This window comes from Peromyscus leucopus, chromosome 7 (assembly GCF_004664715.2).
Source record: "Peromyscus leucopus breed LL Stock chromosome 7, UCI_PerLeu_2.1, whole genome shotgun sequence".
Taxonomy (NCBI): Eukaryota; Metazoa; Chordata; class Mammalia; order Rodentia; family Cricetidae; genus Peromyscus; species Peromyscus leucopus.
The window spans coordinates 1,626,447-1,649,265 of NC_051069.1; positions in this window are offsets into that span (position 1 = coordinate 1,626,447).

The following is a 22,819-nucleotide window of genomic DNA, read 5'->3' on the forward strand; positions in this document are numbered from 1 at the left end:
AATCATCAGTCAATAAAACGCCCACAGACTTATTCACAGGCCAATCTGATGGAGGCAAGTCCTCATTTGAGGCACCGTCTTCCCAGATGACCCTAGCATGTCAGGTTGATGAAAAGCTAAGCAGCCCACTCCCATAGCAGAAGTCGAATTGACTGTTTTAGGCACCCTCCTCACCGTGCTGGCATACTTGAGGGGTCGGGTGTTTCCCCAGTGGCCCTGGTCTTGCCTTGCTCCACGGCTCCGTCTATACATCCTTATTACTTTCCGAGAACGCAGGCAGAGCACTAAATCCAGTGACTTAAACGACAGCAGTGCATCATCTTCCCGTTCTGGAGGTTAGAAGTCTGAGGACAAGGTGTCAGGATGGTTCTCTCCTCCTGAGGACCATGGGGAAGAATCTGGCCCAGATTGCTGCCCTGGACTAGAGTATGGCCATCTTGCTTTTATTCCGGGGCCTTCCCTCTTAGTGTCTGCCTTTGAGGTACACATTTGATGAGCTCCTCAGTCAAGGTGAATCAGGACCCACCTCTAGCCCCAACCTTGGTTTGTTCTAAAGACAGTATTTCTCAGTCATCTGAAACCTGCCTAATAGGCTAGGTTCACTGATCAGGAAGCACAGGTGTTATTCCTCAGGACCAAATTTACCTTTATCTTTAAAACAATTTTTGAGACATGGTTTTTCACTGAACTGGAACTTGCTGGTTCCATTAGGCTGGCTTGTCAGAGAGTCCCAAGGATCTACCTGTCTCCATCTTCCCAGTGCTGGACTCCCACGTGCTTGCTACCACGTCCTATCCCCTTTAAATGTGGGTTCTGGGGCTCGAACTCAGGTCCTCAAGCTTTTACATGGCAAGCATTTTGCCACCTGAACTACCTCTCCAGTCATGATTTTAACCTTTAAAATGTGAACAAATCATAGAGGCGGTGCTGAGTGTGGGTCTGAATGGGTGTGTGGGGGGGTCAGATTGGGTGGGCATGGGTCAGGGCAGGTTCTGTGTCTGAATATAGCAGCTTTCAGGAATTCAGATTTGGAACAAGAGGTGTCCTTAAAGAACAAGGTATTTGGGACGTCTCTCTGGCTGGTTCTGTGAGACTGCTAGCCTTTGAGGCTAGGGACCTCCATGGCTTCATAGTAGTGCCCTGTGTGACAGGGCATAAAGGAATCTGTTATCCCGAGGTCAGTAAAAAGACGAGCTGTTGGCTAGCAAGCGCAAATGACTAAAAACCCTTACTCAACAGGATGTCAGGACGACCTGGGTTCTTGTCCCAACTTTGCATTCCAGAGCTGATAGCCTGTCAGTCTATCAGCAAACTCTCCTATAACACCAGAAAAAAGGATCCTTAATATCTCCAGGCTTCCCATAAGGCCTCTGTGGGACCTGGATGAATGGTCTCAGTCATCTCCTGAGACTCTCACAGGAACTTGTGATGATTGTGTGGCTTTCTAGGGACTCACACCCAGAAACAGTAGCCTATGCCATGGCTGGGAGAAAAGTCTTCCTATTCCTTTTTTTGGTGGGGGTGGGGGGGGCAAGTTTTCTCTGTGCAATAGCCCTAGCTGTCCTGGAACTAGCTCTGTAGACCAGGCTGGCCTTGAACTCAGGGATATCTGGCTGCCTCTGCCTCCCGAGGGCTGGGTTTAAAGACGTGCGCCACCACCTACTGGAGTCCTCCTATTCCTAAAAGGTCCTGTTATAAAGGAGCAACTTGGCTCTCTAGCTCATGACCTTGCTGCTCTCCAAGAGGACAGGAGTTTGGTTTCCAATATGCAAATCAGGTGACTTATGACCTCTTGTAACTCCAGGGGATCTGACACCCTCATCTGGCCACTGTAGGCACACACACAGACATACATACATACACACAGAGACACACATGCACTGAAATGTGTATACAGCAAACCCTTGATTAACTGAGCCCTCTCCCCTGCCCTATAGACTAAATTTCTAACAAGATCTGGGTGGTGCCTGCTGGGGTCCTGGCTGCACTGCAGTAGTGAGCATGCGCCCAATTGATAGTGCTAGTTACTCAGTCTTCCCTCAGGTGGATCTCCCCTCTGTTCCTGTCCTCCTCCACTGCTGCTGCTTCTGCCTTCATGAACATCTACTTTGTCTCCTTCTGACCTTCTATTGCAGCCACACCATGCACGTGATTGGCATGTACTTACGGTGCATCTGTGTGTGAGGGAGACAACAGAGATGTTAACGTGGCTGCATTCAAATTTGGAAAGGGCAGCCTGAGCACAGTTTGTAGTCATCGGGCGATTTAAAGTTCAGACTTCCCATGGGCCCTTTCAGAGGCTCTACCCTCCTTCCCCCATTCCAGTGTCTCCAGGTTAGAGGAGCTTACACATCCCCACAGCTCCAGGCAGAGGCCTCTGGCCAGCACTCTGCTTCTCTGCCACCTTCTGCTCAACTCCAATGGGCTCCTCCTAGCTCCCACCCCTGCCCTTCTCCATCTCCTGTGGACACACACTCAGACTGTGACAAGGGGTATGGCGGTCACCCCTGCCTGACTTGACGCCATCTTACATCTCCTTGGCCTTATAGAAACTCTGACAGCCAGCTATGGCCCTCATCTGGTCACCTGACATCCCACAGTGGGCACCGAAGAGAGAGAGGGGCCTTCTTCATCTGCAGGGACACAGGGGACCTTTTAAACATTTCAACACTGCACGGGAACTAAGATGTCTGGGGTACCTGCTTCGGCCCTCTCTCTTCCCAAAACACCCCACTACCATGGCCTCCTTGTCTTGGCATAGGGGCCTAAGCAGAAGTGTGGTGTCTGTCTGTCCCAGGCTCTTCCAGAGCTGAGGCTCAGAGGCAGAGAAGAGTCTCATGAAGTCACTTCTTCCCTGGACTCTGAATCCCCCACCCCTAGGGGAGGCTCCATTTTCCTCTGCCTGCTGGAAATTGTTCCACTAGTTAGTTCCACTCTTCTTCCTCACCCCATGTCCTTAGACCTCTTTGTCCCTAGAGACATCCACTGCCCCTCTCAGAGCAATAAACCCCATCATGATGGAAAGGCAAAAACAGTGAAGGAAAACTAGATTTAAAGTAAGCAAACAATACTCTTATTATGTACTGTTATGTATACAAAGAAAGCAAAATGAGTCCCTGCTATTGGGTTCCTTGGTCCTTGGCAGACATTACCAATCTATCCCATTGCACAGCTTTGGAAATCTTCCTCACACAGTGTTCCATTCAGCCAGTAACCATCAATAAGAGCTGGCCTTAGAGATGAGTCAAGGCCGAAGATGATTAAAAGGCACAGGATCTGTGCTTCATGTGCAAATAGGCAATCTATGCCTCAAGTGTGGGCACTATGTAATAGGAAATCACTTTAGAGTTTTAAATCATCACTATATCCCCACACAGTGGTCACTGGGACCCTGCCTGCTCAGCCCCGGGAATGGGGAGCTCATGGTCTCTGACAGTGAATTGTATTTGCAGTCAGTTTTAAGCCACAGGAGAACAGTCATCATTCTGTACTGAAACCTGCTCCCTGAGGCGTGCTCCTCTAGGGATGGGTTTTCCTTTTTAATACCCCCCTCTGTGTGTGTGTGTGCGCGCACATGTGTGTTCATGCATCTGTTTGTGTGTGGAAGTGCAGCCAGCCATGTACATACCACAGCATGGGAACGGAAGTCAGAGAAGAGCCCCGTTTGCTGCTGGTTGCTGCTGTGTGTACCAGGCTAGCTGGCCCTCAAGCTTCTAGTGGATTCTCTTGTCTTTCTCCCATCTCGCCAATGGGACTGTGTGCCTGTGTTTATAGCACCCAGCTCTGTGTGGTCCCTGGGATCTGAACTCGGGTCCTTGTGCTTGCTCAGCAAGCTCTTTTTCCACAGGGTCATTTCTCTCCATCCTTCCAATCTGTAGTCTGTCACTTGCCCCGTTAGCTTTTCTTCTCCCAGTCCTTTTCAGTGACCAGCCTCCAGCCCCACTCATTAGCTTGGCTACTTGCCTCGGGATCTTCTTTCTCTTAAGGAGTTACTAAAAGCCAGGAAGGTCACTTTGATGGTTGCTCTGGTTTGGATAACTGTTCCCTCAACATCCATAAAAGCTTGGTCTCAAGCGCATGGCCTTGTTGGGAGAACACTTTCATTTCTGGCTCAAGGTTTCAGAGATTATGGTCCGTGACCAGCTGGCTTTGTCGGTTCTGGACCTGTGTGAAGCAGAGCACCATGATAGAAGGTGTTTGGGGAACAGACGGCTGACCTCGCGGCAGCCAGATTTACATGCACATACATGCACACACATACACACACAGCTTAAGCAACACGTGTATGCTGCACCTTCACACACTGCTCTCCTTTCATTCCTTCAGTCATGCAGATGCTCAATAAAAAGAAATACGGAAAAACTCACCAGCTCAGCTTTGGCTGGGAGAATGATAGCTGGGTGAGGGGAGGAGACAGCGCTGATGAATTCATTCCCTTTTCTTCTGCCAAAGCTAATTTTAGGCTTCTTTTGACGCTCTTCCCTTCCCCGCCACACCCTTTTCTGGCTTGTGGGCTTTAGAAGGTGGGTGTTCTTTAGGGAAGACTACAAAATAATTCCAGAGGATTTCAAGTTCCCATTTAGGAATGTCAAGACACTTCTTTTTTAAATTTATTTTTAATTATGTTATGCAAATGTGTGTGCTTGAGCACGTGCATTCAGGAATGCACATGTGTGTACTTGAGTGCAAGAGCCCATGGAGGCCAGAAGAGGGCGTTGGATCCCCTGGAGCTGGAGTCACAGGCGTTATGAGCTGGGTGCTAAGAACATGGGTGCTGGGAAGAGAATCCTGGTGGCCCACAACAGCGGTGTATACTCTTATCTGCTGAGCAGTGCCTCCATCCCCTACATTCCTTTTTTCAGAATATCATTCCAAACTATCAAGGAAAAGGATGTGAAGACGTGGTCCTCAACCAAATCTTCCATGGAAGGACTTTTCCTAACTGGAAGACTCAGTTTCCCTCACTGGAATGCCAAGTCGAACATAATCCCAAACCCGTTTGCAGGAGGGCATTAGTGTATCTGGGAATTTCCCAGGGGAAGTTTCTTAGAAGTAGACGTGGCTGGGAGATGGATGGTCCACAGTGTAGGGAGCCTTCGGTTGGTTTGGTTTGGTTGGTTGGTCGGTTTTTTTGGTTTTTTTCTTACTCAAGATAGATTCAACGTCAGAATGTCTGTGCCATATCTTAATCCCATCGTTTTCAAGGGCCAGCAAGTGCTAACATGCCAGACTCAAGGTGGCCCAGGGGCTTTAAATGTACAAGGAGATACTCCAACCCTTGGTCTGAATTCAGAGTACACATGCTGTATTCAGGGATTCCCAGAATATGCCCCCCCCCTCAGAATCTAAATAAACTATGGGAATCATCTGAACTCACCCATCTGTAATGCCATCTCATGTACCACTTCCATAGGAGGCTTTTCCTAACCTGCCAGCCAAACAAATTAGTCTTTCCCCTGAGCACCCATGCACCTTACATGGAGTCCGTTATAGCTCCTCCCAGAACACATTATAATTATCTGTTTGCATGCCCATCTCCTTTGTGGTCTCCTGGGAGGTGGCATCACGTCTTAAGTTTTTAAACCACCCCACTTCCTAGCAGAGTTCCTGGCCAATAGTAGCTTTACAGCTGCATGGCTGGTGTTCTTCTGCAGAAGAAGCTGTAGAAACAGAACACAGGTAAGGAACCCTGAGTAAGATAACATCTGTATAGCTGCTTCTATAGTTGACTATAGAAAAGTACAAGAGACTGTGGGGATATATTGTGTACCTTATAAATAAAATTTGCCTGAAGATCAGAGGACAGAACCAGCCACTAGATTAAACATAGAGGCCAGGCAGTGGTGGCACACACCTTTAATCCTAGCACTAGGGAGACAGAGATCCATCTGGATCTCTGTGAGTTCAAAGCCACCCTGGACTACATGAGATTGACTCAGTCTAGGAGAGAATCAGAGTCAGGCAGTGGTGATACACACACCTTTAATCCCAGCACTTGAGATCTCACACCTTTAATCCCAGGAAGTGATGGCTGGGCAGAGAAAAGTATATAAGGTGTGAGGAGACAGGAACTAGAGGCTTTTCGGCAGAAGTGTCTCTTTCAACTAAAGGCTTTTTCAACTGAAGCCCTTTCGACAGGAGCTCTTTCCGGCTGAGGAGTTGGTCAGGTAAGAGGTGGTAGTTGTGGCTTGCTCTGCTTCTCTGATCTTTCAGCTTTCACCCCAATATCAGACTCTGGGTTTTTTTTTTTATTACAAGACCATTTAGCAACTTGTGTTATAAGAGATTGAGTCAATAGTGAAGCATACTGTTTTTGTTTTCTGTATAGGTTTAACATTCCCAATCCAAAATTCTGAAATCTGAAATGCTCTGAAAGCTGAAACTTTATGAGAGCTGTTATAATGCACAAGAAGAATTCCACATCTGACCTCTGACCTCCATGACATGCTATAGTGAAAACATCAGGTTCGCTACAAATATGGGAGAAAACTACCTGCAGGTGAGTTTGTAAGATGCCAATCAAACATAAATGAATTCATACTTAGCTCTGGATCTCATCCCCAAGATGTCTCATTATATATGTAAAATATTCCAAAGTCCAAAATATTTCTAGCCCCAAGCATCTCAGAGAAAGTACATCCAATCTGTGTTAACTCTCCCACAAGACATGCAGAAGCCAAAGGTTTCTAGCTGTCCTTGCATGTCCCTTGGTCATCCTGTTTGATGTGGTTTATTCTGGTTAAGGACGGAAGATCACGGTCTCCTGCCCTGCTCCCTGTACCAAAGCATAGCAACTTTTGTTTAGACTTCTCTCCCCCTCTCCCAAGAAAATGAAGTTGGCTGAGAACTGTCAATCACATCCTACAAATTGATTTTTTTTTCCTTTCTTTGTCCAACTTTTCATGATGTCACTTGTTCCCTAGACAACACAGGGGGCCCACCAGCATATGGACTTGGGACATGACACATCTTGACCTCATAGTCCTCAGCCACCTCTGGCAGAAGTTTAACAAAGGTCCTAACTTGGGAAGGTTGGCATTAGCAATTGGTGCCAGAATGGTGGGCAGGTGAGGGGGTTCTTCAGCTTCGTGTAACTTAAGCTAGGAGCAGTTGACCTTGCCTGAATGTATGAAAGTGTCCTGGAATGGAGACTAACAGGGAATGGGCCAGCATTTCCAGTGTGAGGCTGGGCCGGAGCTTCCAGGGCCTCAGTTGCTGGGTCGAAAGGTCTTAGAGGAGCGGAAGTGAACACCTCGGGCTGACGTCATGGGTAAAGGCTAGGTCTCAGCTTTCTGTGGACCTCTGTCTATAATCTTCCCAAACAGATGCATTCACTCTGCAGCCTCAAGGAGATTCTGAGCATGTGTTAGGAATGCCTCATCGAATCTTCATCCTTCCACTCATCTGACACGGGCTGATTGAGTGTCTGACTCATATGAGAAGTTATAAATGACCAAATGGGGACACAGACTCAAGGCTACATTACAACTCCTGTGGGCACGACCCACCCTTTCTCTATTAAAAGATAGGTGTGTTTATATTGGTATAGAGACACATGCAATCCAGGATGGACTTACTATATAATCTATTATCATTTATTCATTTTTCTACTGATTTAAAGAGAAACTGAAGTTCAAACTTTTTGTGAGGGCTAGAGAGATGAATCAGAGGTTAAGAGCACTGGCTGATCTTCCAGAAGACCTGGGTTCAATTCCCAGCACCCACATGACAGCTCACAACTCCTGTAACTCCAGTTCCAGGGGATCTGACACCCTCACACCAATGCACATAGAATAAAATGTTTATTTTATTTTTTTACAGTTTTGCGAACCCTTGCAAGTACTGTAGCTCTGTAGTACCCACGCAGAAGTTGGTTCCCAGCAGAATTCCTGCCCTCATGGAGACCTCTGTCTAGTAGAGGAGGTGCCTTTGAACCTACATCCACAATAATCACAAATTAATTCCAAGTATCCTTGAGAGGAACCAAACAGAAAGAAGTCTGTCTTTCCAGCATAAAGGTCAGTGGTTACAGCCTAATAATCCAAGGCAGATTGAGGAGATGGCTTGGTAAATAGAATTCTTGATATACAAGCATAAAGACCCGAATCAGGATCCCAGTGCCCATTACCTGTGACCCCGGCGCTGGAAGGCAGAGATAACCAGGTCTTAGAAGTTGACTGGTCAGCTAATATAGAAAAAAAATAAATAAAGTGAAGTTCAGGCTCAGTTAGAGATGCTGTCTCCAAAAATAAGGTGGTGTGTAACAGAGGATGATACCCAACACTGGTATGTGGCCTATACCCCCCACACACACACAAACAAGTGTGTCCACAATCACATGTGCACATACACATATACCACACACAACAACAACAATAATAATCAAAGGAATATGCCAAGTACCTAGAGAAAGAAGGAAAATTGAAGAGATAAACAATTTGTCCCAAGGTTGCATGAACTGATATCGGACACAGACAGGATTCTGGCCCCCAATCCATCCTCTGTCAGTTCCCATCACTGTAATACAATACCCAGGAAAATCAGTTTGAAGAGAGGAAAGATTATGTCAGCTCGTGTCTCTAGACATCTCAGTCCTGGCTGCCTTGCTCCGGCCCTTTGAGCCTGAGGTAGAGGCAGAATACCATGGCAGGAACATGTTTTGAAGGCTACTGCTCACATCATGGTAGCCAGGAAAGGGGGTGGAGAGCTGAGGTTCTGATATGCCCTTTAAGGGCATGCCTCCAAAGACCTAACTTCCTGCCATTAGGCCCCACCTCTGTGGGAGCCCGTTCTCGGGTTCCTCGTGGCTTTACCCAGCAGGTCCGAATAGAGGATGATCAGGACCACGGGCCTGAGTGCAGGTGTCTGAGATGGTCTGCACTTGGCTGTGCTGGGGGAGGAGGTCTTTTGCTCCACCCCTTGGTGTCTCTATAAAAACCCTGGGCCAGAGACAGTCAGGGCCCGTTGGAATAGGTTCCAGGCCCTCTCGAGGCTATCCTTTATTTTCTATCTGTTTATCTCCACAAGATTCTCCGCTATAAATCCTTCTATCTAATATTTCCTGCTGATCGCACTCAAGAAAACTCTGGGGAACTGTGGGGGTGGTGGGTAAAGGCCCCACACACCTCCTAAAGTCTCCATTACCTCCCAACGCCACCACAGGTGACAAGGCCTTTAATGGTCATAGGCCCTTTGGAAGATGTTCAAGGCATAAACTAGGGACCGGAGAGATGATGGTTCAGCACTTGGAGCGCTCACTGCTTTTCCAGAGGACTAAAGTTTGGTTCCCAGCACTGACATGGAAAAGCACACAACCACCCATTACTCCAGATTCAAGCAATATAACACTCTTTTCTGGCTTCTGTGGATACATATATTCATGTGCCTATATATACATAGTGACATGCACACATGCACATAAAAATAATAAATCTTTTTTAAAAATCCAAACTATAGTACTCACTCTCCAAAGAGAGAGAGGCCCTGGGGAACCATAGCAACAGCCTAGCCATAGATACTTTCCCTGGATCTTAGCCAACAGCAGCCTCTGCAGTATGGAGAAACATGTGACATCCTTTTCCTCATGCATGGTGTCGTGGTCAGGACCAGGTGACTCAGACACAGACACCTATAAGCTATGAAATACTTTTGAAGGGACCCAAGTCTGCATGCTTGTCTCCAAATGGGTGGCTCTCCCCACAGTTGGCCTGTAGCAATCCTAAAAAGGTGATCACTGTGTACCCACCAAGTGAGATGGACAACCCAGTCAATAGATCAAAACTCTGGTGCTTAGCTTTTTCTGGGACTATCAGAGCCAGCCCAGGCCTCGACCTCTGCCAAGCCTTCCCCTTGTGCAAGGCCTGCCACAGCCACACCTGCAGCTGGGCCCCCTCTTGATCGGGGAGTGGAGCCCCTCTCTTGTTCTAGCCTTTAGGACTAGAAGCTGCCTCCGTTTGAGCAGACACCCGCTTTGTTGCCAGGACTCAGACACTAATCTCCGAGAACGACCTGGCCCCAACAACAGCCACAACGCCCTGCCCACTGCCTTACAGGATGCAGCCTGGAGCATCCCTTTGTTACAGGAAACACATCCTATTGGCTTCTGTGTGCTGCTCACCAGACTACTCACATCCCCCAGCAGCCTCAACTGGACCCCCACCGTCCACCCGTCATCCCCACCTACCAGAGAACACCCTATCCCTCGCCTTGCTCCCCAGCCCCTGCATCCCCAAATACGTGTTCCTCAGCATCTCTTAGTACAGGGACTCTCTCCTGTGGATAGTCTGTACTTTAACAATCTCATCCATTCTTGGAGTTTCAACCAGTGGGAGGAAGGTCCATGGGTATACCGTTCATCTTCAAGTGGTAATCAACTGTGTGGTGGGCAGTGGAGCAGGGAGGAAGGTCCATGGGTATACCGTTCATCTCCAAGTGGTAATCAACTGTGCGGTGGGCAGTGGAGCAGGGAGGAAGGTCCACGGGTATACCGTTCATCTTCAAGTGGTAATCAACTGTGCGGTGGGCAGTGGAGCAGGGAGGAAGCATGAGCAAGAAGAAAGTGGGGGTGACTGAAAGCTGCCCCGCACCCCACTCTATATCACAGAGGGCAAAGCCCAGGTTCAATGGTGCTTGAGTGCACAGTCAAGCACAGCCAGACACAAGGTCCCTGCTGGATGAATGAATGAATGAGTGAGTGAGTGAGTGAGTGAGTGAGTGAGTGAGTGGGTGAATGAGTGAGCGAGCGAGCTGTGCTTCTCTCTCTGGGTCCTGGTGCACCTTCTGAAGCTGTCCTCTCTCCTCAGGTCGCACACACGTGAGGTCGGGAGAAGCAAAGCACAGCTGGAGCTGGGGAATGGCTCAGCTGGCGAGGGGCCTGATGTTCGAGTCCAAGGGCCTGATCCACCCTCAGAACCAACATGTTTAAAAAGCTGGGCACGGTGGAGCACATCTGTAGTTCCAGGGCTGGAGAGGTAGAGGCAGGCAGATCCCTAGGGGCTTGCTGGCCAGCCAGCCTGCCTGTCCTCTTGCTTCAGGTCAGCAAGAGACTCTGTTTCAAAAACGTAGGTGGAGAATCTCCTAAGACACAGCATCCAAAGGCTCTTGCCTGCCTCCCTCTCCACGCATGCACATACGTGTGCACCTGCACGTATGTGGACACACACCAAGTCGGGGGAGGGGAATCTAGATAAAGCCAGTCAAACCCTGAGGGGGAGTCCTTCCTTTGAGATCTGCCCCAGAACCCATCCTGAGTTCTCTAGAACATTCCCGGTACCACCTGGAAAGCCGAGGAGGACAGACGGAATGGGCAGCCACCCAACTCCCACTGTCTCCTTAGGAGAGCTGGGTCCCATCCGCCTTTGCCTCCTCCCAGCTGCTCTGCTGCCAGCTGGGAGGAGTTTATGGACCAGCAGTGACCTCACAGTTCACTTAATCCTCCCAGATCTCCTGAGTTAGGCGCCATTACCTCACCCACTTCACAAATGAGGAAACAGCTGTGAGGTTAAGTGGCTGTGTCAGGATCAACATCCAAATAAAAGTAATGGAATTGAGGTGAGATTCCCCCCCACACACACACACTTTTTTTTATTGAAATGGTGCTACTTCATCTTTAAAATATCAGCCATTTTCTCACATGCTCTGTTCCCCCAGAATGTGTTATTTTTGAATCTAGCAAGGAACTACAGGATGGTGGAAATGCAAAGGCCTCTGAGACATGCTGGTCCAGCCCAGAGTGGGAGAGGAGAGAGGAGGCTGAACGCACAGGCGGTAAATCATCCCCACCCTGTTCGCTCTGCTCCTAAAATAAAACAGAGCAGAAGATGGCAACGTCCTTGCGTCTGAGAACTCGGCATCTCCCTTCCCATTTTCCTGGAGCAGGCAGATGCCGAGACACTCGGCTGGGGTCTGTGATTTGGAAAAGGGCAGGCATGTCATGGTTCCTCCCATAAGACCTCTTTCCGGGGTCCTTCTCCCCACACACTGCCAGAAGACTTCCAATCCAGCAGCCCAGAGCCTCCCTGGGATTGGCTCACCAGGACGACTACCCCACCCTTCCACACATCGTCGCCTCCCATCTGTGTCCCCACTTGGCGTCTTCTGTTGCTATACCGGTGACTTCATTTTTCACTCTCAGCTAAAAATGGACCTCTCAAGATGTATCCCATCCTGGGTGTTGACAAGCTCAAGAAGTTGGGCGGGGCCCGCTGCCAGGCACCGGGGCCACCAAGCGTGACTCACCATCCAGAAGTGTAGCGGGACTGGATGCTGAAAACCCCGCGACAGCAGTCTCTGCTCCTGTCACCAGGACCTCTTCCAGGAGACAGTGACATTCCTGGAGATGAGAGTGACGACCCAGAGCCCTGTGACAGACAGAACAGGAAGCCCACAGGTCTGTCACGTATCAAATACAGATTCTAGATTTGTTCCTCGAACTCAGGGCCAAATGCTAAGTACCATTTAGAAAATCGTCTGGAAAGGAGAGAGAGCTCGGCCCTCTTCGATTCTCGCTGATCCCAACTTCACAGAACCTTAGTACTGAGAGCCAAAATGCTTAGAGACAATTGATTTCAATCTTCTTAGTTGATAGAAAAGAATCCGAGGCTCAGCGAGGCCGCATGACTCGACTAAGGTCACACAGGGAGCTGGAGGGGCTCGGGCTAGGACCTGATCTCCGTCTCGGCCCTGAGTTGTCTGCTCAGCACAGTAGCGTGAGAATTAAGATAAAGGGGCTGCTGCTGTCCTCTGCAGCAGGAGCAAGAAGGGGCAACCTGCCGGTAGAGACGGCTCCACTGAGATTCCAGCTTCCCTCTTTGCTATGAGAAAATATCTTACAGCGGCGATGTAAGGGGCAGGGTTTACTGTGGCTCACAGTCGGAGCATACAGTCGGTCACTGTGGGGAAGGCGCAGCCGCGGGAGCGTGAAGCTGATGGTCCGGTCCCTAGTGTATCTGCAGCAGAGAGGGCTGAAGACTGGCACTCAGCCCATTCTCCTTTTTATTCAGTCCAGGGCGGCAGGGCAGGGGATGGTGCTGCCCACAATGGAGGGGGAAGGCTTCCGACATCAATTCAGTCTAGATAATCTCTCAAAGATGTGACAGTTGTTTCCATAATTGACAAGCAAGATGAACCGTCACAGCGCCCCCCACCTCACCCCCCCCCATACCCTCGCAGGCGCGCAGAAGCACTGTGTGTTTGGCAGGCAGTCTCTTCCTATCTATGGGTAGAACATAAAGATACATGGGGTTAGGTGAAGAATCCTCATCCTAGGAGCCATGCCTGACTCTGTGCAGGAATGCACAAGCTGAAGATGATCTGCCCACTGTTCTTAGAAGGCTTCCTTGCATCCCACGTGGCTATTAAATAGTCTCTCTCTCTCTTTCTCTCTCTCTCTCTCTCTCTCTCTCTCTCTCTCTCTCTCTCTCTCTCTCTCCCTCCCTCCCTCCCTCCCTCCCTCCCTCCTTCCCTCCTTCCCCCTCCCTCTCTCTCAGTTAGAAGTCTGTTAGCTCAGGACAGATTTAAAGTCATGAGAACAGTAAATGAAGGGGGACAACACAATCTCTAGGCAGTAACCTCTACACTCAGCCCAGAAATCGCCTCTGTAGTATCCCAGAATGTTGCTGCCCTGAGCTGGGGCACTGAGAAAAGCCAGCAGCCTTTGTGTGCTCTGAAGCTGCACAAATCCAGCAAACAGGAGCCTGTCCGACATCAGCCAGCCTTCAGCTGTGGTCTAGGTAAGGGTTTTGCCTTCTCGAGACGGCAGCTGTGTCCTACTCGTGACATGGAGACAACCCTCCTTCTGTAGAGATACTGAACCAGGCCAAAGCGTCCATCTCAAACCTGTACATCTACTTCTTGCTAGTAATTCTGTCAAAGGTCTAACGTAGGCAGAGGCTGAGTCCATCCACAATGCTCCACAATTGGCCTCTTTTCCCTCTTCTTTCAGGGTGAAAAGGCTTATGTTTTACTAACTGTCTCAGGGGCTTCTGTTTCTGGTCACATGGGGGTCTGTGGAGCATAGCACACTATAGTGGGCCCCCCAAATAAGATTCATACAAGGAGCTCCCCTCCTGTCCTCTTGGGCAGGTTAGAGCCACCCTGTGCCCACCCCGCTCCTAAACTTGTCAAATCATCACCCAAGCAAATTTTTATTCAGAATTCTTTTCTGGTTTGCAAGGAAATATAACTCATTTTGTAATAAAATATTCCTGGGATTAAGTTCTTAGATACCCACGAGATATCAGCTCCTATAACTATTTAAAGATAAATCTTTGTAACTTGAGAATCAAGTGCACAAAAATAAGAGGCTATTTCCTGCTCCCAACCCCATCTGATTTTGGCAGTTCATGTGTCTCTAACAGGTCCCCATTTAATGACTCAGATTTGTTCCGTGCCCATCCCTGAAGCAGCCGTCTCTCATTATCACCTATCCACTTGTTCATCCGACTACTGTAGGGAAGAAGTCGGATTTCCGGTTCTTTTACTTTTCTTTTGTGTGTTTACATGCATGTGTGTGCCTTTGTGTGGAGCACAGAGTTCAGCAGCTGGTGTCCCCCTTATTTTTTGAGACATTGTCTCTCACTAAGCCAGCAACTCGCTGATTCACCTAGATTGATTGGCCAATGAATGACCTCTCCTGTCTCCTCCTCCCTACTCTAGGATTGCAAGTACATATGCCTGTGCCTAGCTTTTACCGTGGGTCCTAGGGGATCGAACTCGGGTTCTTATACTTGCTTGGCAAGCATTCTACTACTGTGTCATCTCTATCTCTGCCATTCCAACCTTCTACATAGAACCATGTGTCTAAAACACAGTTTATCGTACAAATATTTGGGCATTTACTCAGTTCATTTCCACCCTCACATGGGTATCTCTGTTTTACAGTTCAAAGAGTTTGAGTCTCTGCAAGCTAAATAACTTGCCCATGCCACAGCTATTCTCTCTGCATGCCTTTCAGAGTTGGCACCAGGAGAACCACGTTCTGAACCCATTGACGATGCTGGTATCACTGCATATCAGTTTAATCTTTTCTAAGACTGACTTGGCAGTGCTTAACGGCCATTAGATGGCCCACACCCTTTTATACAATGATGTTAAATTTTATTCTAAGGGAATAGATAATAGATCTTCACAGAGGGGCCCATGAAAAGATAATGGCAGAGAAGAACTCATGGCAGGCAAGTTAAACAGTCACCCCCAAATTTTTCACTCACAGAACAATGTTTACTGAGTGCCTTCTCTGCACTGAACATGATTCTCACACCAAGGATTCAGCAGTGGAAGAAAAAATTCACGGAGAAATCCCTGCTTTCCTAGAGAGGTTTTGTACCCAACTATCCTAGGAGCACAAACCAAGACTGGAAAAAATGGCAATCACATAAATTATCTTGTAGCTGTACCAAGAGGTAGAAACAAATGAGAGAAATTACTTTTAAGAATATGTTTGGTTTAACCCAATATATCCAAAATATACCAGTTTGTACTGGGCTTAGGAAACAAATCCATTTATGCTTTAAATAGCGTATCTTTGAACTTTAGTTATATTTTGTATATATGAAGGGGGGCTGGAGAGATAGCTCAGCAGTTAAGAGCACTGGCTGCTCTTCCAGTAGTTTACCTACTAGGTCAGGTAATTCTCCAACTCTGGGGTCAGCTTCTGTGTGTGTGTGTGTGTGTGTGTGTGTGTGTGTGTGTGTGTGTAAGCTGGATGTCTATGTCAGATGTCTTCCTCAATCACTTCTCCAACTTCCTTTTTTGAGACAGGATCTCTCACTGATCATGGAGCTTGCCAATTAGACTAGACGATCTGGCTGCAAGCACTCAGGACCCCCATTCCTGCTCCTCCAGTACCAAGGCTAGACACATGTGCCCCTCTGCCTGGCTGTACGTGGGTTCTGAGGACCTAAACTCAGGTCCTCACACCTGCATGGCAAGCACTGTACCCACCAGGCCACCTCTCCAGCCTCTACCCTCAAGTTGCACTTATCAGGAAAAAGAAAATGATTGGCATTGCTTCAGCATTCCATTTAATTATTAATTAAATAAATAATCCCATTCCTTGGTCATCCCGGCACATTTTAAGGGCTGAACCTAGCTAGCCACCTGTGACCAGTGTTGGACTGCCCAGCTCTGGTAGAAGGTGGGAGAAGGCCTGGTGGTACCATGAGGCTGTGTGAGTTTGGAGAGAGAAAGAGCATCCTGAGCAAAACCCCATCCCTCACATCAAAAAGGTGGCGCACGCGCGCATGTGGGTTTCCTTTTTGAACACTCACACTCATACTTAGCCCTGCATCCAAAGTCTGCTTTCTTTTTCTTTCTTTTTTTTATAAGCCATGCAAGTAGAAAGTTTATTTGTGAAGATGAAGATCAGCAGGGGAAGGGCAAGAGAGAATAATGGGGAGTGACTATAATAAAATAATTGATAAATATACATGACAATGTCATAATGAAATGGTATTTTCAATAATGCATATGTACAAATAAAAAAGGTAACAGTTTTGTGTGCTTAAAAATATGCTGGCATCTGTTCACTAAGCACATTTCCTTTTTTTATTTATTTATTTTTATTTTTTATTTAATTTTTTTTTTTAGTAAAACTGAAATTTATTATAAGCCACAGTCATCCTAGGGACCTCCATGCTATATATATAGCCTCTATGGTTCTATGGGTTGTGGTCTGATTGTTCTTTATTTTATATCTAGAATCCACCTATGAGTGAGTACATACCATGACTATCTTTCTGGGCTTGGGTTACCTCACTCAGGATGATTTTTTTCTAGTTCCATCCATTTGCCTGCAAATTTCATGCTTTCATTGTTTTTCTCTGCTGAGTAGTACTCCATTGTGTATATGTACCACATTTTTTTCATCCATTCTTCCGTTGATGAGCATCTAGGTTGTTTCCAGGTTCTGGCTATTACAAATAGTGCTGCTATGAACATAGCTGAGCATGTATCTTTATGGTATGAATCAGCATTCCTTGAGTATATGCCCAAGAGTGGGATGGCTGGGTCTTGAGGTAGTTCGATTCCTAATTTTCTGAGAAACCGTCATACTGATTTCCACAGTGGTTGTACAAGTTTACATTCCCACCAACAGTGGAGGAGTGTTCCCTTTGCTCCACATCCTCTCCAACATTGGTTGTCATTGGTGTTTTTGATCATAGCCATTCTAACAGGTGTAAGGTGGTATCTCAGAGTCGTTTTGATTTGCATTTCTCTGATGATTAAGGATGTTGAGCATTTCTTTAAATGTCTTTCAGCCATTTGTAGTTCTTGTTTTGTGAATTCTCTGTTTAGCTCTTTAGCCCATTTTTTAATTGGACTGTTCAGTACTTTGATGTCTAGTTTCTTGAGTTCTTTATATATTGTGGAGATCAATCCTCTGTCAGATGTGGGGTTGGTGAAGATCTTTTCCCATTCTGTTGGCTGTCTTTTTGTCTTATTGACTGTGTCTTTTGCCCTGCAAAAGCTTCTCAGTTTCAAGAGGTCCCATTTATTAATTGTTGTGCTCAGGGTCTGTGCTGTTGGTGTTTTATTTAGGAAATGGTCTCCGGTGCCAATGCGTTCAAGAGTGCTTCCTATTTTCTTTTCTATTAAGTTTAGTGTAACTGGATTTATGTTTAGGTCTTTGATCCACTTGGACTTGAGTTTTGTGCATGGTGACAGATATGGATCTATTTGTAATCTTTTACATATTGACATCCAGTTATGCCAGCACCATTTGTTGAAAGCACATTTCCTTTTTAAAAATATGTTTTTGTATGTGAAGATGTATGGGTATGTGGGGGAGTCGGGGATACGTCCATATTTACGTGTATGAATGTGGAGGTCAGAACACAAACTTGGTGGTTTTCATCAGATGATGTCCACTTTTCCTAGTGGGAGTTCCACTAGCATCAGTGAAATGAGCTATTGTCTTACACTAGAACACTTACACCCATTTGAATGGGCGCCGCTTCCGTTTGCTGACGTCAGTCTTGTGATACCTCGACCACCTGCGGCTGAGCTTCTTTGCGAGCCCTTGTAGCATAGTTTGTCTTTATATTTGTTTTAACTTCTTTATTGACTCTTTGGGAGTTTCGCATCATGCATCCCAATTCTGCTCACCTCTCAGTCCTCCCATATCCTCTCCTCACCCCTGCCGCACCCCCACAAAAGGAAACAAAACAAAAGCAAAAAACAAAAAAAAATCCCAAACAAAACAAAACCCACAACAACAACAGGAAAATCTTTTTGCTTCTCCTTTCTTGCCTCTCCATCACCTCTTCCTTCGTCCTGGTGGCATTGGAGGCTTCGGGGTGCCATATAGTACACCCCTGTGTCCCATCAGCTTTACTGGCAAACGTTCATTGCAAAGAGCCACTGGTCCGGTTCAAGGCCTCTGGTTTCTGGTACACCATCCTCACTGGATCCTCACCAGAACTCCTCAGTGATACCCTGTGGCTGCCCCAAGTCTTGGAGATCTTGTGGGTATCATTCCACAGGACCAGTCCCTTCATGAGCTCCAGCAGGTCCTAGATGGGGTACATGCTAGAGCGGGTCAGTCTGAGCCATTGGGGCCACCTGCCACAGGTGAGGTGACCAAGTTAGCACCCCTGCATGTATGTCCTCAGGGTAGGTTCACCCTGGCCTCAGGGTAGGTTCACCCTGGCCTGTGGTAAGAGGCGGGGGCCTTCCTGGTGTAGAGCTGTCTTGCTGTAGTGTCCAGCGAGAAGGAAGGCCAGCTTTCTCAGAGCAGTGAAGGATGGGGCCGGCTTAGCATGGCCCTCTGATTTCATCTCTCATGGTTCCGAAGGTCACTGAGATGACACAGGCCACAGACATCAACACCGACCCCAGTTGCAGCTGGACCACGGACCCAGACACGGCCCTCGGCAGCAGCTTGGGCCTGGACAATATCCCGGCTCTGGGTGAAAGAAATGGCCACTCAGGTGGGAATGGTTCTGGCAGCCATGTGGCCACTGACCACCACCAAGGTTGTGGACCCAACCTTGGGCGCCCATGTGACCTTTGGTGGCAGTACAAAACCTGGACTTCAGTCAGACCCCAGCCACGGTAGGACCATAGACCCTGACGTGGTCCTGGGCAGAGCTGGGTCTGGATATCACCACCGTCCCAGCAGCAGTCTGGCCCTGAAACACCAACATGGCCCTCCATCTTGGGTGTCTGCCTTCAGTGGTAACAGAAGCCTCAGACATCAGCACAGACCCTGGCTGCAGCAGGGCCACAGACCCTGACATGGCCCTCAGCTGTAGCTCTGGCCCAGATGTCAGCATGACATTGAGTAGCAGCGCAGACCACTCAGATCTGGATGTCTCAGGCACTGACCTAGACTCAGGTAGCTGATCTGACCATGGGCTTCTTCATGGCACTTGGTGACACCAGGAACCACACATGTCAGTCCTGACCGCTCCAGGGTCATGGACCCCCACATAACCCTGGGCAGCAGACTGGGTGCAGATGATGCCATGGCCCCAGGTGGTAGCACAGGCAACCCATATCTGTATAGCCTCTGCTGTGTCGTGGCCTCCAGACTCTAACTGAGCCACAGCCTCCGGCCCAGATCCCCAGCCTCTGTTTGGGCAACCTGGGCCACAGACCCAAAGTTTGTTTTCTGGGAGTTTGAAACCACAGGGTCTCTGTTCCCCTGTTTCTTGGAGTTTTAGAACATCAGTATGTTGTCACCCATGAACTGGTTAGAACTGCTGCCTGGGCTGGCAAGATGGCCCAGCAGGTAGAGGTAAACTTGCTGCCCATCCTGGCTACCTGAGTTCACTTCCTGGATCTAGGTGGGAGAAGAAGCGAGCTGATTCCTGAAAGCTGACCTCAAACCTTTACACACACACACACACACACACACACACACACACAAAGTAATAAATATGTAATAACAAAACCACCTGCCCCGTCAAGGTGGTTCAGGTACGTACTGAAGTTGTGGAAATGCTGCACGCGTTTTGCCCCCCCCCCCCCACTCCCATTAAGTTTCGCTCTTTGTTGCCGTGACAGAATACCCAACCAAAGAACCTGAAGAAGGAGAGGCTTGTTCTGTTGGAAGGTGTCATCCATCGCGGCAGAGACGGCGTGGCAGCAGGAGTGACTCTGGCTACAGAGACAGAAGCATGAGGCTGCTGGCCACGGTGCGACTCCAATCAGGAAGCAGAGATGGATTAGACCTTTTCCCCAGCCCATCGGGTAGTGCCTCTCACATTCAAGGACACTTGTGTCACACTCACTGACACACTGAGAGGTGTGTCTCCTAGGTGGTCCCAAATCCAGTCAAGCTGAGAGTAAAGATTAGCCATCACAGTGACGTTCTCTATGAATCTTCTGTATGGTGTATGTGTTTGGGCATGAGCACATGGGCACATGTACACACACACACACACACACACACACACACACACACACGAGATTTAGTCCATTTCTGTGTATTTACCCCTGGCTTTCAGTAACATTAACGTAGCTGCGCACACCATTTTCCTTAATTCCATGTCTCTGGAAAAGTAGAGTTTTTCTGCTTCAAGGGGCCCATAAGAGGCATTCAGAAGTTTACTGGATGAACTCATGCATGAATAAACAGATAAGGGATCTGAATAGATGCTGCAAAGCCCACAGGAGCCCAGAGTTCCAGGCCTCCCTTCCGAGAGCGTCGGAATCCCTGGTCCTCTGTGAGCTGCAGCTTTCTTCCCTCCTCCTGGCGCTTAACCTCAGAGCTTTCCAAGAATCATTTGAGTGTGACCTCAATAAATGTTTTTCATAATTGAAGATATTCTGAATCTACAGCCAGCAAAGCTCCCAGCGTGAGCAGAAGCCAAGTGAAATCGTTTTGTTCGTATAAAGTCAGGAGATTAGCATGCACAGTGAGCCAAAAAATATAAGCTAAAAAATATAAGAAATAAGGCTATGGACAGTTTTCTGGAACCTTAATTCCAGCTTATTAAAAGGACATCTATCATCCCTGCTCACTGTCCTTCCCCAAATGGCACTAGTCAAATTCGGATGTGATGTCCCCTAATGGTCCAATGACCTCTCTCCCTCCCTCCTTCTCCCCCCCCCCCGTGTGTATCCCTCTCTCTCTCTCTTTCTGTCTTTCTCTCTGTCTCTGTCCATGTGTGTGTGTGTGTGTGTGTGTGTGTGTGTGTGTGTGTCTGTCTCTCTCTCTGTATGTATCCCTCTCTCTCTTTCTGTCTTTCAATCTGTTTCTCTGTCTCTCTGTGTGTGTCTGTCTCTCTGTCTGTCTGTCTCTCCCTCCCTCCCTCCCTGTCTCTCTGTCTCTGTTTTTTTCTCTGTCTCTCTGTGTGTGTCTGTCTGTCTCTCCCTCTCTTTCTCCCTCCCTCTCTCTTTCTGTCTTTCTCTCTGTCTCTGTCTGTGTGTATGTGTGTGTGTGTGTCTGTCTGTCTCTCTGTCTCTGTCTCTGTCTCTCTCTCTCTCCCCCATCCTCCGTCTCCAGGTCTCTGGGATCATATGGTTGTTCAGTTCTAGGAGGCTGACAGGGAGAAGGGAACACACCGGTCAGCTCAGCCCATCTTTTCTGAAACATCTGCTGGGGAAATTTCTCCACAGACAGAAATCCCTGGTGCCTCTGGAGAGCCAGGTTTCATGATAAAAGTGCAGAGCAGGTTGTCTCCTGCCAATTGAGAGACCATGGGAGTCGGGGGGACTCTGTGAGGAGGATGTGGGAGAAACTGAGCAGGAGAACTGGGTGGGTTTTCACAGGATGGGAAAGTTCAGCCAGGCTTCTGGACAAAGCATGTCCTAGCAGAGATTCCCAGAAAAGAACTCTACGCTGTGAGCCTTGGGAGAAATCTACACAACTGGTATTTACCCTTTTTTGTTGTTGAGTAGAAAAAAAAATCCTCCTTTTTACCCACAAAGTGAAGGACACCTCACCTTATGTGATTTCATAAGGCACACGGGAAGGCTGACTCCGGGGAGCTACACCTCTGTTCAGAAAGCGTCCGGATAGGGAGAGAAATAATTAGAACGTGCTCTCGGAGAGCCTCCCCCCCCTCCTTCCCAGCCATGCCGTCTCTTTTCCCACAGCTTCAGAGAACAAGACCGTAGCCCCCTTCTGTGTTACCGGGTGCTCCGTTACTGCAGCAGAAGCCTGAGAGACAGTTTTAAAAGAGGAAAGCCTCTGCTGCTTCCACTACAGAATGTCGGGAAGGGGCTGGAGAGATGGCTCAGCAGCTAAGCGCACTGGCTGCTCTTCCAGAGGACTCAGGCTCAGTTCCCAGCACCCACAGGGCAGCTCACGACCAACAGTAACTCCAGTGCCAGGGGAACCTAACGCCCTCTTCTGTTCTGTGTGGGTACTGCATGCACTGGTACACGCATGCATGTAGGCAAATGCTCATACATACAAAAAAATTAAAACTGTGTGTGTGTGTGTGTGTGTGTGTGTGTGTGTGTGTGTGTGTGTGTGTGTATGTGTGTGTGTATGTATGTTTTAGCCAGGGTGATGGCAATGGCAGGTCCTTTGACCTGCTTAGGTGAAAACAAAGTGGACTAAGAATAGGAACAGTTGTTTCCTGAGGTGTCTTCCTGTGTGAACACCCTTGTCCATTTCCCCCTTGACTTCAGACGCCAGAGAGTGAGAGAGACAGTGGCCTCTACTTTACAGAAAAGGGATATAAAGAGATGTGGCCATAACAGGACTCAATCGTTGGGACTGTGGGTGATAGAGGCCTCTTCAGCTTCCAGTTATGGGGTAAGGATCGGGAGAAACACTGACTCTGCCTTGTGGGTTCCCATCCACCCACCAGGCCACTTTGGCCAGCAGCAAAACAAGCATTTCCTGTTGAAGAGACAGCACAAT